The sequence below is a fragment of the Vicugna pacos genome, chromosome 7 (assembly GCF_048564905.1).
Source record: "Vicugna pacos chromosome 7, VicPac4, whole genome shotgun sequence".
Classification (NCBI taxonomy): domain Eukaryota; kingdom Metazoa; phylum Chordata; class Mammalia; order Artiodactyla; family Camelidae; genus Vicugna; species Vicugna pacos.
The window spans coordinates 67391703-67409017 of record NC_132993.1 but is presented as its reverse complement, the minus strand read 5'-3'; the positions used below and the strand labels follow the sequence as shown (position 1 = coordinate 67409017).

Below are 17315 nucleotides of genomic sequence, written 5' to 3'. Positions count from 1 at the left end.
TGCTGACACTTGCGGTATATGCTGTGCAGAGAACGTGGTATCATTCATGGCATTCCATAGTGAGCTGTCTCTACAGGAACAGTGCTGTTGTTCAAAGAAAACGTATACCTAATCAGATATTTCTCCTAATAATATTAATATTAAAACATTTTAATACTGTAAGTGATTTAAAAGGTAGAACGAACACACACACACACACACACACACAGGAAGAACTGACTTCAGACTCACTGGTTCAGAAAACAAAGTAATTACAGGTATTTAGCCACCTCATATAGTCAACAACTAGTTAAGCATCTAACTCTTGTGCTCAGTATGAAAAAAAAAAGGCAGAGTTTCACATTAATTTAGATTCTGTAAACAAAACATTGCTTAGACCAAAATAAAATGTGCCTCAGTATTTTTTAAATTAGGCTAATTGTATTTACTTTAGTTTTTTAAATCAAAGTACACTAAACTGCATCTGTTTTAAGTGCATGAACTAGTGTGTTTGGACAGATAAGTAAGTACATGGAAACAAAGCCACATTCATGATACAGAATATTTCCATTGGCCTCGAAAGTGTTTCTTCACCATTTAGCAGTCTGTCCCTTCCTCTGCTCCCAGATCCAAACAACCATTGGTCTGCCTTCTATCACTATAGATTAGGTTGCATCTTCTAGAATTTTATATAAATGAAATTGTACAGTAAATATATTTTATATTTGCTCTTAAAAAGAATAATTTTGAGACTTACCCATGGTGGTATATGTATTGGTAGCTTGTTGACTTTTTAATTGCTAGGTAGTATTTTATTGACTGAATGTACCATAATGTTTTTAGTTCATTTTCCTGTTGATGAAGATTTAGGTTATGTCTAGTTTGGGGCTACTATGAATAAAGCTTCTTATATACATTCACAAATAAATATTTTTGTGCATGTATGCTTTTATTTCTTCTAAGTAGATGTCTTACAGTGGAATTGCTGGGGCATATGGTTGGTGTATGTTTAAGTTTATAAGAAGCTACAAAAACTGAGTTTATTGTATATCTCAAAATCAAATTTTGTAGCCCCTCTAACATTCCTCTTCTTAATAATTGCTTCGTTTTTTATAGGTTTCTGAAAAATAACAGAAATAGCTTCTTTATATATTTTAGAAGCATGTTAGGATCTTTTTTGGAATTCTGTTGAGTCTATAGATCAATTTGCTGAGAATTGTTAGCTTAAGATAGTAATTCTCCAATCCATGAACATGGCATTCTCAACATTATCTAGTCTTCTTTAATATCAGAAATGATAACTAGCTTTATTGTAAAGATTTTGCATTTTTATTAAATTAACTCCCCAAATCTTATTCTTTATGCTATTATAAAAGAAATCCTTGTTTGTTATATGCTTTTTATATGTTGTCAGATTCAGTTTGCTGGTATGTTTGTTTAGTATTTGAGGTCCTACATTCATAACCAATCTTGACCCATCATTCTACTTTTTTGTAACATCTTTGTAGGTTTGACATCAGGGTAAATCTGGCTTCATTTGAAAGAGTTTGTGAGTAATTGATATTATTTTTTCTTTGAATGTTTTGTAGAATTAATTAGTAAAAAATATCTGTTGATGGTACTTTTTTCTGGGAAAATTTTTGAGTAAAATTTCATAATTTTAAATAGACATAAAGCTTTTTATATTTTTCATTTATTTGTGTCAATTTTGTTACTTTGTAGATTTCAGTTAAGTTGTCCCTTCCATCACTGTGTTTCTATTTGGACATAAAATTGTTCATAGCATCATATTATTCTTTTAATAGTTATGGCATCTGTAGTGATAACCTTCTTTACTTTTTCATCTTAGTAATTTGTACTTTCTTTTGTGTTAGCTCTACCTAGAGTTTTATCAAATTCTTTGATCTTTTTAATAACAAGGGGTGGCTTTATTAATTTTCTATCTTGCCTTTGTTCTACTGGTAGCATCTTAGGATTTTCTGTGTATAGTATCATGTCATCTCCAAACAGTGCCAGTTTTACTTCTTCCTTTCAATTCGTATTCCTGTTATTTCTTTTCCTGGTCTGAGCGCTGTAAGTAGGACTTCCAAGACTGTGTTGAATAAAAGTGATGAGAGTGGGCATCCTTGTCTTGTTCATGATCTTAGAGGGAATGCTTTCAGCTTTTCAGTGTTGAATATGTTGTTAGCAATGGGATTGTCATATATGGCTTTTGTTACCTTGAGGTATGTTCCCTCTTTGCCCACTTTTTGGAGCGTTTTTATCACAAATGAATGTTGAATTTTGTCAAAAGCTTTTTTTTTTTTTGCATCTATCGAGATGATCATATGGTTTTTATGCTTCAGTTTTTTAATGTGGTGTATGTATCACATTGATTGATTTGTGGATATTGAAAAATCCTTGTATCCCAGGGATAGATCCCATTTGATCATGGTATATGACCCACGTATTGCTGGATTTAGTTTGTTGATACTTTGTTGAGAAAACTTGCATCTATATTTATCAGTGATATTTGCATGTAATGATTTCTTGTGGTGTCTTTGCTTTTTGTATCAGGGTGATGCTGGCCTCAAAGAATGATTTTGGAAGTGTTCCTTCCTCCTCTGTAATTTCTTAGAATGGTTTGAGAAGCAAAGGTGTTAACTCTTTTCTAATTGTTTGGTAGAATTCACCTGTGGAACCATCTGGTCCTGGATTTTTTTTTCTTTTTTTTTCTTTTTTTTTTGGTTGGGAGTTTTTTTTTTTATACTGATTCCATTTTATTATTGGTAATTGATCTGTTCATGTTCTATATTTCTTCCTGATTCAGTCTTGGAAGATTGTACATTTCAAGGAATGTAGGAACTTGTCCATTTCTTCTAGTTGCTTGTCTGGGACCCTTTTGATCTCCATCAAATCCGAACAAAAGCCTTGCTGGATTGATTATTCTTAGCTGCATGTTTTCCCCTTTCATCACTTTAAATATCATGCCACTACTCCCTTCTGGTCTGCAGAGATAACTTTTGCTGAAAAGTTATCTAATAGCCTTTTGAATTCCTTTATACATAGCGGATTGTTTACCCCTGCTGCTTTTAATATTCTTTCGTCTTTAATTTTTGCCATTTTAATTACAATATGTCTTGGTGTGTTCCTCTTTGGGTTAATCCTGTGTGGGACTTTGTGCTTCCTGGACGTGGACGTCTTTTTCCTTTTCCAGGTTAGGAAATGTCTTCAGTTATATTCTCAGCCCCCCTCTCTCTCTCTTTTCCTTCTGAGACTTCTATAATGCAAATATTAATGTGCTTCTTGTTGTCCCAGAGGTCTCTTAAAAGTCCTTGTTTCTTTTCATTCTTTCGTCTTTTTCTTTCTTTCTTTTTTTTTTCTGTTCAGCATCAGTGATTTCTACTGCTCTGGGTTACAGCTTACTGATCCATTCCTCTGTATCATTTAGTCTGTTGTTGATTCGTTCTAGTGTATTTTTCATTTCAGTTACTGTATTTTCATCTGTGTTTGGTTGTTCTTTATATTTTCTCTTTGTTAAAAACTTCTTATTTTGTGCATTAGTTCTTCTCCTGAGTTCTTTGATCATCTTTACAGTCACTACCCTGAACTCTTTTTCAGGTATACTGTCCATCTCTACTTCCTTTAGTTCTTCCTCTGGGGTTTTATCTTGTTCCTTCATTTGGAACCTTATTCCTTTGTTGACTAATTTTGCCTAACTTACTGTTTTTGTGTATCAAGTAGGTTGATGATGTTTTCCAGTCTTAAAGAAGTGACCTTTTTTAGGATACATCCTGTGCATCCCAGCAGTGCACTCCCCTCTTGTCACCAGAGCTATATGCTCTGGAGGCTCTCCATATGAGGGCTGTGTGGGTCTTTCTATTGTGGCAGGTTGACTGCATGGGCAGTCTGGTAGGCTCGTTTGGACCCTAGCTCCATTTGTTTTTTAGGTTCTGTCTTGTGCGGGGGCTGCAAGCACTGGTTGCCAAGACCAGGTAATGAGGTGGCTGGCTGCAGAACCCAGGGGGCAGGGGGCTTAGGGCTCGTGCTGATTTACTGGTAGGCAGAGTCAGAGTCCAGGAGACCTGGGGGTTGTTGCCTGCTGATTGGTAGATGAAGTCAAGTCTGGGGACTAGTGTCAGCCAGATCCTGGGGTCTCACAGCAGGTGTCAGATCACTGGTGGGTAGGGCCAATTCCTGGCACTGTTGGCTACAGGGCCCAGGGTATCTTGAAGCTTGTGTTGGCCTGTTAGTGGACAGAGTCTCATCCCAGTAGGTTCCAAAGCAGGATCTTGCCTGCTAGTGAGTAGGCCAAGTCCACAGATTACAAGACTGTTCTTCCTTGTGGCTGGTGCCTGCCCCCAGGGGTAGAGGTTGCTTGCTAGTTTAGAGCAGGCTTGCTAGTGGGCAGTCCAGGGCCCCAGGTATTCTGTGGATGGTGCCTCCCTACTCGTAGATGGAGCTAAGTTGAAGGGTCTCTGGCTGGAGGGCCCTGGGGGTCTCCAGTCTAGTGTGTGTGCACTGGTGCATAGAGCCAGGTCCTGGGCCCTCTGATGGGCCGAGTTGTGTCCAGAGGCGGCTGTGGGCTCAGGAGGGTCTATTGATGGGTGGGGCTTTGTCCATGCCCATTGAGTTGCTTGGCCTGAGGCATCCCAGCGCTGGTGGTCAGGACTGTGGATCATGGCAGGGCCAGGTCCTGGGGCTAATAAGCTAGACGGAAGATTCCAAAATGGTGTTTACCAGTGCCAGTGTCCACGTGGTAGACGGAGCTCCCCAAAACGGTTGCCACCAGTGTTTATGGCCCCAGGGCAAGCTATAGTTGCCCTCTTGCTTTCTGGGAGTCTCTCTAGATTAGCAGGTAGGTCTGACCCAGGCTCCTATCAAACAACTTCTTCTGGCCTGAGTTCTGAAACACGTGATATTTTGTGTACACCCTTTAAAAGTGAAGTCTCTATTTCTCCAGCCCTCTGGGACTCTCATACAAAGTCCCAGTGGCTTTCAAAGCCAGTGCTGTGGGGGCTCATCATCCTGGAGAGGACCCCTGGGCTGGGATGCCTGACATGGGGCTCAGACCTCTCATTCATTTGGGAGAGCCTCTGCAGTTGTAATTATTCTGTTTGTGGATTGCCCACCCTCAGGGTATGGGACATGATATATCACAACTCTGCCCCTCCTACCCACCTCGTTGTGGTTCCTTCTTTATATCTTTAGTTGCAGACCTTTTTTTATAGGTTCCAATCTTTAAAAGCATTAGATTTAGATCTACTATGTTATTTTCTGGCTTTCCCCTCTGTTGTTATTATAATTTCTTTGTTCCTCTTTCTTTCCTTCTTTTGGATTATTTAAATCATTTTGAATCCCAGCTTGAGTTATCTTGTAGATGTTTAGTTATACACCTTTTCATTTGTTTTTTTAGTTGTTGCTCTGGGCATTACAATCTGTATTAACATTTTAAAGCACACACAGTCATAAATCCCTAGTTATTCTTGTGTCAGTAATCTAGATTTTTTTCTGGTTATTATGAATTTTATATTGTACAGATCCTCTTATATTCTAAATGGGTTGAACTCTAACTTCCAGCTCTCTTCTAGGCAGCATCCCAAATCTCAGTCAAATTCATTTGCCTCTGAGTACACTAGTTTGAGTATACCCCACACATACATGGTTCAGAAGGCAGGAAGAAATGTTAGTAGCCATTAAACATGGATCTTGGGGCTCCCCTCTTTGGCCTTGTTCATTTCAAGCATTCCCAAACCCATCACTTGGTGGTGATTGTGGCCACCATAAACTTTTCTCCAATTCTTCATGCCAGAAGCTTAGTGGAATTTCTGTCATAGCTTCTGCCACCCACACCATCATGAATCTTGATTTACCTTCATTTTAAGTAGACACAAATGGATAACTGAACACAAGCTGGTCTTTTCCAAGTTTTAACTCCCTTCCAAAATCTGCATGTTTTTGTTCAGTCTCTAGAAACTTGATGTTGTTAATTTGGCATGTTATCCAGTGTTCATTATTTTATCTGAGGAAAGGGCTTCTGTTAGGAGCTAATTCTGATATGACTTTCTGAAACATGCAAAGCTTTTTTGTCTCTGTAATGTCTCACACTCTGGGCTTGACTGTTTCCTCATGGTCCTTTATTCCTCTGTCCCTTGTATCTTTTTAAACATGGATGTTTATTTTAAAATTTTGCTGGTTTTAGTTTAAATACTTCGTGATGAGAATAATTTTATGTACTTCTTACTGCATCATATGGAAAATAATTTCAGGTGTCTCTCTATAAGTGATGCTGTGATGATTAAGGTAGTCACTGCCAGCTCCCTCCCTTGTAAACACAAAAATTTCCCTTGGCAAAACATAAGTAATCTGTTGTGTTAAATCTTGGCACTGTGCAAATATTCTGTTTTCCCCAACGTCTTTTGAAAATCTTTGCCTGAGTCAGTATATTTGGGGTGATAAAATGGTAGCTTTCCTAATTCTATGAATTCTTCATTTACTAGTTGACGTAAAGAGACAGTTTTTTAAAATTATAACGTGAGACTTAGTTTTTAACTAACTACTATGGTGTGTGTGTGTATGTGTGTATCTGTGTATGTATGTGTGTATGTGTGTATGTGAAAGATCTACTCTAGAGACCATCAAGGCAGCAGGTGAGGAGGTAGTCCCAGGACACATCGGCAAGGGCACTGTGGAGCAGATATGAGGAGTCTTACACTTTAAGCTCAGCACTGAGACCAGAACATGAAAGCAGATTCTAAGGGTATAAAACCAACCTGGAAATTTGAATGAGACCACTTGCCAGTTATTCATATTTTAGACACTAATTTGCATTCTGTATATCTAAGCCTGAAATTGTAATTTAAAAAGTCAGCCATTTTAAGAGTTTGAAAATTGTGACTTGGCCATACCAAATAAATCCTTGGACTGTTATGGTAAGTATATGTCTAAACATCCTGTGTCTTTTTATTAAGAAGCAGATATTTACAGACACTGCTGAACAAAAGGAAAAAGAAGGAAGATTGCAGGAGAGAAAATATACTCTGATGGACCTTTAAGAATACCAAGAAAAACAAAGTAAATTAGTATGATAAATTTAGATAACTTTATAAATAAGGTGTTTAACCGCTGCGTGTGGAGGTATGCTTAGAACTTCTTGGTAATGGAGGACACTTTGGAAGTCAGCTGTATTCTCAGTGCATGTGATATTTGATGGAGGCACTGAGTTGCAACTGACTAAAAATGTCCCAGTAGACACTCTGTTCCCTGGGGGCAGCCTGTCTCATCATTAGATAATCCTATTTTCTTGCATACAGATAGAACATACATAACTCTGTAGCATTAACATACTTACCCAGTTTCAAACAAACACATATTGAGCACCTACTAAATAGCAGTGTGTGATTCAAGTACTAGGCACCACACATTATAAGAACAATTGCTATAATATGACTTTATATGATATAGTATGCTTTAAATATTTGAATTGATCTGAGAAGACTTCAATACACACAGAAACTAAAGATGCCATGGAAAATAGTGTAGGCTCGTTTAGTTTTCAAGAAAAAAATAAAATATATACATTTACTAATGATTATAATTATGTTCATCATAATATGGGAACTTCAGTGGAACTGATTTTATGGGAACTGCTATTCATAACCATTTATGTTAAATTATTTTGATTTTCATAATTTGGGAATTAGTAGAAAGAATGAATTCCCTTTTATCCTGGTTTCTTCTGTCTACCAGTTAAAAGTGAAATTAAGGTTCTAATAGGATATTTACATTATTAAAACCAAATATATACTTCTGTTCAGTGAATATCAATATATAAAAATAAAACAGCATTGCCGGGCGTCAGTAGGGACTCCGGTTATTAGCACGCCTGCCTCTGCACCAGTGCTGGGTGCCGGCCGGCTGCGCGTGCCGCTCCACTGCCTAATGACCTCCCACTGCATTTCATCTGAATGTTGTTCTGACAGCTTTAATCAGCCGTAAAAATGGTCCCATACAAAAACCTTCAGATAGTTTGCCTAAGTATTCAATATTGTCATAAATATTAAGCTTTGTGTTTAATGTTCACTCTTCCCCTACCTCAACCCCAATTATGCTTTTCAAATAAAATTGAGCTACACAGTAAAAAGCTCAATAGAATATGATTAATTAACATCCATTTCCCCCAACAGTGGGATCCTCCTCTTCAGCAAGGGAAAGCACGTGGGAAATATCCCTGCTGAACAAATTAGGCCAGGAAATCTCTCTCACTGAGTAAAAAGGGATATAAATTCATCACTCAGTATTCAAATGGAAAATATACTGTTGGTATATTGCCTACCCCAGTTGAAATACTTACACAAAAGCAACAGTAATAAAAGATCAGGCAGGAATTCCATTATGCTTCATTTCCATGAAGTCAGGCAGTTAAGTGTACCTGACAAAGGTATAGTTGTGTGGGCTCTATCTCCACACACCAGGTGGCTAACTGTCATGAGCAGCTTAAAGAAACCTGACACTGCGAAACCACTATGCCCCCATAAAGAGCTCTGGGATCCTTTATTTTCACAATTGAATGTTGAGAGAGAGCTTCGTTCATGAGTAGCATCACACACCAGGAACACTGTCCCACTCGCAGCTCTGCAGAGAATAGCATGCTGAAAGTCTGCTTTCTGCTGAGAGCTATGTTCATCTTTGGTGCTGGGGTTGCAGGCAGACAAGCAGAGGCATCCGGAGCCGGGATGTGTTCAGAGTGAGACCCCGCAGGCAGACCTGAAACAGAAGCAAGGACAGTTAATGCTTCAGTGATGTGGGGGAGGACAACAGCCACATATCTATTTCTACCAGGCTGGGGCTTCCACAAACAGATGAATGAGCTTCAGGAAACGTAAACCACTCGTCATCCTTCTGTCCCAGGCCCTGAACACAATGCCTGGCTCAACTGAACACAGTGCCTGGCTCAATACATTTCTTATTCTTATTGAGACTTCCCATCACCACCAGTACCTAAATTATTTTAAAAGATGTCCATAATATCTGAGTTACTTTTGGATATATGTAGAAAGTGGCCTTACATTTCTTTTATGTTAATTTGTGTGCTTAATATAGAGCATTTCACTTTACTTGACGGTAAGAGTTCCTGCAAGGCTATGAAAAAAGAAATTCATAATAGCTGAACTAGAGCTTTCACTAAATCAGTGATGGAAAGGCTGACAAAAAAAAATGCGGGGCTACTGTCGTGACAGAGATTTCAATGATGAGTGGTCACTAAATCAGGGGCTGTTTTTTCAACTCTCAACTTATTTTATCAGTAACAAATAGTCCAGTTTATCAGTTTATATCTAACATTTTGTCAGCTACCTAAATGTGAATAAAAGTGAAAGATGGAAGTTAAGTAATTCGTGTTATTCATTTGTTTTCAACAGTGTTCATAACGCTGTTTACAATAGCCAAGTTAAGAAAGTAACCTCAGTGTCAGTCAACAGATGATTGAATAAAGAAATTGTGGTGTGTGTATGTATATACACACACATACACACACACACACACAGGAATACTACTCAGTCACTAAAAATGCCATTTGCAACAACGTAGATAGACCTGGAGATTGTCATTCTAAGTTAAGTAAGCCAGAAGGAGAAAGTCTCATACCATATGATATCACCTATATATGGGCTTTTTAAAGAAATGACACAAATGAACTTATTTACAAAACAGAAATAGACTCACAGACATAGAAAACAGACTTATGGTTACCCCAGGGGGTGGAGGAATAAATTGAGAGTTCAGGATTTGCAGATACTAACTACTATATGTAAAATCAACAACAAGTCCCTACTGCAGAGCACAGGGAACTATACAATACCTTGTAACAGCCTATAATGAAAAAGAGTATGAGAAGGAATATATATATATGTGTGTGTGTGTGTGTGTGTATGTCTATGTATATATGTATATGTATGTATAACTGAATCACTATGCTGTACACCAGAAATTACACATTGTAAACTGACTATATTTCAATTAAAAAATAAAGGCTATCAAATGTTTATTAAATAAATTATGATATACTCATATGATGGAATAGCTTATGGTTATGCAGACATTTAAAAGCATGTGACATGAAGAAATGTTTGTAGTGTAATGTTTAAAGTAAAAAGCAGTTTAAAGAATGACATACAATTTGACACGAAAAATGTTGGTAGAGTATACATTTACTAGATCAGTGGATGTAAAGCAAGTACTCAGTGCAATCACATAAAATATGGACTGTAGATCTTGGATGTTGTCATCCTGTATTTTTTGTTTGGTAAACAGCATTTTTCCTTTAAAAATATGTCCTGAATATGACCTCATGTCACTAAGTGTCTTGCAGAAACATTAACAGCTGTCCATTATATTGATATACCTAATTTTATATAATCAGGCAACTACATAGAAGTTATATGGAACATTCAAAGAGTTAAAATGACACTTTCGGGGGGAAAAAAGGAGCAAACCATACCAGGCTGATAATAAAGCTGTGACAAACAACACAATAACTGAACGTTTATCTAGGTTCAGATTTTTGTTTCCTATTCTGGATTATGAGTCGTTAGAAATTTCCTATTTTGATCAGGTTGCTTGGAATGACTTCTCTCAGTGTGGGTTACAAATTTCTAAATAACACTCCCATTTATGTATCGTTACAATGTTCAGTTCCCTATTAACCTAGAATAACTTAAAGCAAAAGCAATTCAAGCACTGCTATTTTGTACCACCAAAAAAAATACCACATTTCATACTATACAGAAAGCTTTACCTTAGTTCTCTAATTCATCATCTTTTACTGAATATGAGAGAATGTTAAAAGGAAGAACTGACCCCTACTTTACTCTTTACCTTCAGCCACTTTATTAATATTAACATAAGGCCAGTAGTAACTGTTACATTTTTTTCATTATTTACAAAAAAAATTAAATAGATGGTAAATGTTTATAATAGTGTTCTCTATTTGATTCAAACCACAGTTTTTATTGGATAAACTTTTCCAGTAATTTTGGCTTATTTTATTTTTCTATGAATTGATTTTCTTAAAGATTCTCTTAAATATTTGGGTATTAGATGAGCTTATACCTTCAATAGTAATGTTTTTATCTTTGCTTTCTCATCAGTAGACCTCAAGATGCATCAGCTATTTCTGACATTTGTCATTTCTACTAGTCCCACATTTAAGACTAGATTTATTCAATTTATTTACTTACTTATTTATTTTAATTGAAGTACAGTTACAGTGTGTCATTTTCTAGTGTACAGCATAATGTCCTAGTCATGTATATCCACATATATATTCGTTTTCATATTCTTTTTCATTAAAGTTTATATTCAGTTTATTTTCAGTTGGCATCCCAACACTTGTGAATCTTTGGTATTCTTTGGCCTTCAAGCCCCAGTATGCAGTCATGAAAACTGGAAGAAGAATCTTGGGAGAAGTGGCAGTAGTCCCTCGCTGCTTATCTGTCTTGGATCAGTGAATCCGTGTGAAAGCACTGATGAACTAAGTTATCATGGTGCTGTTCTCGAGAGACTAATTTCTAATGGTGTTCTTTTGAAAGGAATGCAAAATAACTAAATTTAAATTTGAGTGCCAACTAAAAATAAATTGAATGTCTTGTGTCTCAGCACTTAACAGCTCCCTAATGGGCTTTAAACCACTATCCACTATTACTGAGGGATGACTTCCAATTTATAAGCCCGACACTTTTGTCATTTAAAAAACCTGTACTGTAAAAATACTGTGATGTTGCATTAAACTGAAACATTATTGTGGGAATAGAAAACCTTTTTTTTTTTTTTTGCCTTCAGAGTTATCTCTAGTCTCAATCCTGACTGTTTAGCTAAAACCAAAGACCACTCTCTTGATCATTGTGGATGGTTTTTTTCATCCTAAAATCCAGACATCAACCCGCACACAGAGAGAACACTATACCTAGGGACATCGTAGAACACTGCTGAAAACCAAGCACAAAGAGAAACTTTAAAATCAACTAAGAAAAGGAGACATTTTAAAACAGAGTAATAAAACAGGCAGTTAAATTCCCAACTAAACTGGAGGCTAGAAGGTAATAGAGTTGATAATTTCTGCCAACATTGAACTTTATATGCAGTGAAAATATCCTTCAAAAATAAAGATCAAAAATTCATACAATGAAAAAAAATTAATTTATCATCAGCATGACTACACTAAAGATAATACTTAATGAAAGGCTTTCATTAAGCAAAAGAAAAGTGATCCTAGATAGAAGTATAGAAATTCAGGAAGAAACAGAGCAACAATGGCTAAACATAGATGAATACAATTACATACAGAATGCTAACAATCAACCTTGTGGGGTTTAAAATGTATTGGAAATTAATACACATGGTATACATATAATAATAAAAGTTTCAAAACTCAGTAGTGTTTCAAAAAGGTGGGAGGAAAGTATAAATGTAGTGAGTGTTTCAGCTTCTTTATCTAGAAAATATAAGAATTTTCATTCGTATTACATGCATGTTTATTCTATAGAGGAACCACTAAAAAATAATAGCAGAATGTATTACTAAGTTAGTAGAGTAACTTCTAGTAAAATGGAAAAATAGTACATCAAAATGAAGCCAAGAAAAGGTGTTAATATATATTAAAAAGACAAATGAGAAATAGTAAGATGATAGATTTATTATTAACTAAATCAATAATCACTTTAAATTTAAGCTGACCTTGTTATTAACTTATTAAAAATATTTATCAGATGCCTGTTAATGTAAGTTATTCTGCTGGATGATTGCCTCCTGAAGATAGTCGATTCTTCAGATAAGCTATGTCATAGGCATTGTACTAGTTTTAATAATCTAAAGAGATCTCATTATGCACATAGGTGTGTTTTTTCTATTTCAATCAGACATATTGAAAGATTTAACAAAAATAAATGAAAGTAGATTTTTACATAACCTGGCATAAATGACACTGTCCCTGCCTAAAATTATATTTTACTTCCATCCTTCCCTCTCTCAAAATGTTCTGAGGGCTTTATTCTCTCTAAAGTTCATTCACATGTGCTCCAATTCTCAACTCTAACAAGGTATATCTAGCAGATTTCTTCTTTTTCTATATTTTAAAGTTATTAAATATCTTTCTGTGGAAAACAGTATCAATGCTCAGGACCCACCTCAAACCAACTAAATCAAAATCTCCAGTGCAAGACTAAAGCTTTGACTTTTTTAATGCTTACCAGCTAAGTGGCATAAGGGAGCGTACAGTAATGTTGGAAATGTATGTTTTCAACAGGATAATGATTTCATGGGTCAACACTTTTGTAAATATTTACTGAGCTGTATACTCCAGTGGATATTCACTTTATGCAAGTTACAATGCAATAGAACTTTTAAAAAAAATCAAATCTTCCCCAAATGATTCTAATGCGCAGCTTTACTTAGAACTACTAAAGTAAAGAGGAAAAAAATACAGTCAAAAAAGATTTGGGTGGTTAATATAGATAAGAATGGGAAAAAAACATTCTATTATATAGCATTAGTAGAATTAGGAAGTTATTAAATATGGAGTTATAAAGAAAAAGGAAACATGTCAGGTAATTAAGAATTAACAGATTGGAATAAGAAACTGGGATGGAAGATACAACTGGTGCTTAGGAACTTGGATAGAGGTGGCTGCACCTGAAGTAAGATAAAAAGTTTAGTTCCCAGTGAGTTTCAGAGATCATAAAAATGCACAAGTACATATGCCCTGAAGATAGTGGAGAGTTAAGAATGGCATTTGAGAATCAGCAGTTAAGTTTGAAGATAAAGATTTGGAAGTTTTCAAGTTTCAATTGGATAATTTCTCCCAGATTGTTGGTGCAGCAAGAGATTAGCAGATGTTTTAGGACAAAACCCTGGAGTACTACCAAGATCAGTGGTCTGGAAAAGAAGAGGATTTGGTTCCAAAGAGAATATGAGCAACATGAAAAGAGAAGAGAATCAGGAACCTCATGGAGCTAAAAGATAAAAATAGGTTTAGAGGAAGGGACTAACTGTCTGTGTCAAGAGATGTTGACAAATCCAAAATGGAAAAAACTTAGAAAAGGTCACTAAAAAGTGAGTTTTGTGATGTGCAAAAGGAAGAGAACAAATTGCAAAGGATTTTGAAAGAGATTGTAAGATAATGAATCTATTGGATATGGGAAAATCTATTAAAGAAATTAGGTATTATGCGTTTTAGAAAAGAAAAAAGATTAATAAGTGTGGACAGTGGTAAGTTCAGGAAGAGTTGAGACTGGTGGATCCTTACAGAAGTCTTAGAATTATATGCTAACTATGTATTTCATTTAATATGTAACATAGGCAATAGTAATTGCTTAATATATGTTAATGAATAATCATTATGAATGCTGGACATGAATAGAAAAACCTTTTACAAACTTTTTCTATTATTGTATGGGTTTTTCATTTGTGTAGCAGAGAACAGGGGAACCTTTTAATTCAATAAATAGCATTATCAACATTTTTTTACTATGGACAAAAGGTTTTGTTTAGGAAAACAAATTCAAGAACGAACTTTGGGCAGAGTTGCTAATATTTTGCAAATAGAACTTCATTTATTTGTATAAGCTTTCATCAGTAGAAGTACATTGGTTTTTCTTCATAATCCAATTTCTACTTTCTTGTGAGTATTCAGTTCTTTGCATAGAATCATGTTGCTTTGATGAACTGCCTTTGAAACTACAGTCATAAAAGAATTGCAAGTCTCAGTAACTTTCAAGCAAAGACTTGTAAAGTAGCAGAATGTCAGTTAGAACCTTTATCAAAAAAAAAAAAAAGATTTCCTAGCTTTGCCAGTAATGACAAATTAACACTTAAACCCTTCCCTTTCAAAAACTACTGTTGTTAATTTGATTTCTTGAGATTAAGGGGTCATTAAACGTTTCTCAGTGAAGTTTATATAGATCATATCTTGTTTAGCCTACGTCTGTAGTTCAAATGTCCATTGTCCAGAACTTCATAGGTTTTTGGGTCTGTACTATAAAAGGAAACAAGTGTGTATGTGTGTGTGTGTGTGTGTGTTCAAGTCAGTTCAGATTTTTTTTTAAAGTGTTGTCCTTTCTTAACTGATGCAACCCACTAGTCCTGTTTATGCCCTCAATGATGCATTGACATCAAAGAAAAATAAAAGGAGCGATGTCAATTCTCATTTGAAACAGAGTTACATTCCAACTCAATAGTGCACTATGGTCAACCAAGATCTAGTATTCTTAAAATCCTAGATGAAAACACAGATGGAAATTAACTGACTTAACCAAGTTTCTCACAGAAAATTACCACAGCAATATAGTTATTTTTGGTGTTCCGTTTTTTTCTTTGATGGTTGGTTGGTTGGCTTGTTTTTGTTTCCAGCTTCATTGAGGTATAATTGACAAACAACACTGTGTAAATTTAAGATGTACAATGCATTCATTTGATACACTTACATATTGCAAAATGCTTATCAGCATAGTATTAGCTAACATTTCCATCATGTCATGTAATTACCATCTTTCTGTGGTGAAAACATATAAGATCTACTCTCTTAATGACTTTCAAATATGTAATACAGTATTATTTACTATAAGCATCATGCTGTCATTAGATTCTCTAGAACTTACTCATCTTGTAATTGGAAGTTTGAAATCTTTGACAAACATCTCCCTATTTCTTGCAACTGCCAAACTTTGAAAAACCACCATTCTATTCTGTTTCTAGGAGGTTTTTTTTTTTAGGCCCCACATGTAAATGATATAATACAGTGTTTGTCTTTCTCGGATTACCTCACTTAGCATAATGCTTTCAATGTCCACCCATGTATTGGAAATAAGAGGATTTCCTTCTTGCTCATGACTGGATAATATTCCATTATATATATACCACAATTCATTTATCAGTTGACGGACACTTAGATGGTTTCCAAATCTTGGCTATTGTGAATAATGCTGCAGTTAACATGGCATGCACATAGGTTCTTCAAGATCGTAATTTAAATTTTTTCGTATATATTCCCAGAAATGGAATTGTTAGATCATACAATAATTGTATTTTTAATATTGTGAGGAACACCCATACTGTTTTCCATAGTGGCTTTACAAATTTACATTCCCAAAACCAGTGTACAAGGGTTCCCTTTTCTCCACATCATCACTAACAATTATTATGTCTTGTCTTTTTGAAAATAGCCATTCTAACAGATAAGAGTTGATGTTTCCTTGTGGTTTTGATTTGCATTTCTCTGATTAATAATACTGAGCAGAGTCTGTGTACTTGTTGGCCACATACGTCTTCTTTGGAAAAAAGTCTGTTCAGGTCCTCTGCCCATTTTTTAACCAGATTGCTTTGTTCTTATTGAGTTGTATGGGTAATTTATATTTTTTGATATTAACTTCTTATCAGATAGAAGATTTACAAATATTTTCTTCCATTATATAAATTGTCTTTTTATTTTGTTGATTATTTCCTTTGCTGTGCTGAAGCCTTTTAGTTTTATGTTGTCCCATTTATCTATTTTTGCTTTTGTTGCTTGTTATTTTGGTGTGACATTCAAAACATCCTTGCCAAGACCTATGTCAAGGAGCATCCTTCTTATGTTTTCTTCTAGGAGTTTTACAGTTTCAGGCTTTATGTTTAAGTTTTTAATCCACTTTGAGTTAGTATTTGTGAGTGGTGTAAGTTAGGATTCCAACTGAATTACTCCACATGTGGTGATCCAGTTTTCTCAACACGATTTATTGATGAGACTCTCTTCCCCCTTTAAGTGTTCTCTGCTCATTTTCATGTATCAGTTGACTGTTTATGCAAGGGATTATTTCTAGGCTCTCAGTTCTGTTCCATTGGTCTGTGTGTCTATTTTTAGGCTAGTACCATACTGCTTTGATTATAATAGCTTTCAGATATTTAAAATCAGGAAATGTGGTGCCTCCAGCTTGGTTCTTTCACAGAATTGCTTTGCCTATTTGGGGTCCTTTTATGTTCCATACCAATTACAGGATTTTTTTTTCTATTTCTGTGAAAAATGCCATGAAATTTTGGTAGGGATTGCACTGAATCTGTAGATGGCTATAGAAATTTTAACAGCACTAATTGTTTTGATCTGTGAACATGCGGTATGTATCCTTTTGCTTCTGTCATCAATTTCTTTCATCAAAGTCTTACAGTTTTTAAAAGTACAGATCTTTCACCTCCTTAAATTTATTCTTAATATTTTATTGTTTTTGATGCTATTGTGAATGGTATTATTTTATTTCTTCATCAGATATCCCATTGTTAGTATGTTGAAGCACAACTGATTTCTGCATGTAGATTTTTTTTTTATTCTGCAGTAT

General features: G+C 35.4%; 1 protein-coding gene and 1 long non-coding RNA gene across 16 annotated transcripts in view; one reads left to right on the top strand and one right to left on the bottom strand.

The window, feature by feature from the left end:
* The window catches only part of LOC140697439 (uncharacterized), a 175309-nt gene that overhangs the window by 116074 nt on the left and 41920 nt on the right, over positions 1–17315 (top strand). The gene's annotated exons all lie outside the window — the stretch shown is intronic.
* Positions 8487–17315, bottom strand: part of ELAPOR2 (endosome-lysosome associated apoptosis and autophagy regulator family member 2) — a 660265-nt gene continuing 651436 nt past the window's right edge. For all 12 annotated transcript variants that reach the window (XM_072965097.1, XM_072965100.1, XM_072965099.1 and 9 more), the window contains one exon: positions 8487–8724. The gene's annotated coding sequence lies outside the window, so the exon portion shown is untranslated. The remainder of the gene's footprint in view (positions 8725–17315) is intronic.